Raw genomic sequence first — 1,053 nt, 5'->3', positions numbered from 1 at the left:
TAGCACTATTTCGGAGATCACCACATCTCCTCATCAGACTTCTTTTTTCTAGACTTCAGCAGGAATCCCTTTTTCCCTTTTGTTTACATCGTCTTCTATCGCTTCGGGATGGCTTTTTATTAGCAATTTGATGTGTTTTATGAGCGATTTTCATTTTAATTTTGGTTTATTACAAATTTATCATATAAAATGAAGTGTTTTGTGATTGGAACAAGTTTGTGCGTTTGTTTGGTCTGGCAAAAGGCCTAAATTTTCGTGAAAAGTGGGTGCAACTTGTGGTTAGAACGCTGGCATTGAATAATCGACCCGTGGTGATGATATGCTATTGTAAAACACTTTCAATCACGAAAACCATATTTTATGAACTTTTTTGCTAATTGTCATCGAGTTTCACTTTGTATATTTTATAATAAATACCAATTTAATCACACTCAATCACCGCGCCTTTTTCGTTTTCTTTGTTTGTTTTCATTCTTAAGCTGAGATCACACGATTGCTGCAAATGCACCAATCTGGAACAATTTTTATTGTGCTGTATTGGAGCACAATAAAAAAATTGTCCCAATCAAATTCTGTACAGTCACACGGTTGCCTCTTTTTATACAATTTTGATTGCCGCAAGTTGGTGAAAAGCAATATAGTAACAATAGTTCCCCCAAACTTATCACACGATTGTTCTAGCATGCGGCAATCGTGACAATAAGATGTTGCGCTGACTTCTATATTCTGTTTTATTCTTTGTTGTGTAAAAATTGCGTATTCTTAAAAAAAGAAAATTGCATCTAATTTATATATTGTGGGTTCATTTTATGGATATTTGTTGTTTGAAAGCAAAGAAGCAAAAACTTGAATCCAATAAAAACTGACGCATTTATTTAGAAGTTTGAGTGTACAGTTTTTTTTATTTTTCGACGATAACTGCAACGTGCTAAATATGTGGAGTTCAAATTACAAGAGTGTTCTTATTAATTTTGGTTTTCTTTTTAATTTTGGTTTTTTTTTATTCATTACAAGTAAAATTGGTACAAAATAATTAAATAATAATAATAGATT

At 31.8% G+C, this 1,053-nt stretch overlaps 1 protein-coding gene across 1 annotated transcript in view; it reads left to right on the top strand.

Annotated features, from left to right (window-relative positions):
* The window catches only part of LOC118749764 (neither inactivation nor afterpotential protein C-like), a 137,235-nt gene that overhangs the window by 10,769 nt on the left and 125,413 nt on the right, over window positions 1-1,053 (top strand). The gene's annotated exons all lie outside the window — the stretch shown is intronic.

This window comes from Rhagoletis pomonella, unplaced genomic scaffold (assembly GCF_013731165.1).
Source record: "Rhagoletis pomonella isolate Grant_MI unplaced genomic scaffold, Rhpom_1.0 Rhpom_scaffold_00045, whole genome shotgun sequence".
Taxonomy (NCBI): Eukaryota; Metazoa; Arthropoda; class Insecta; order Diptera; family Tephritidae; genus Rhagoletis; species Rhagoletis pomonella.
This window is presented reverse-complemented; position numbering and strand designations above follow the sequence as displayed.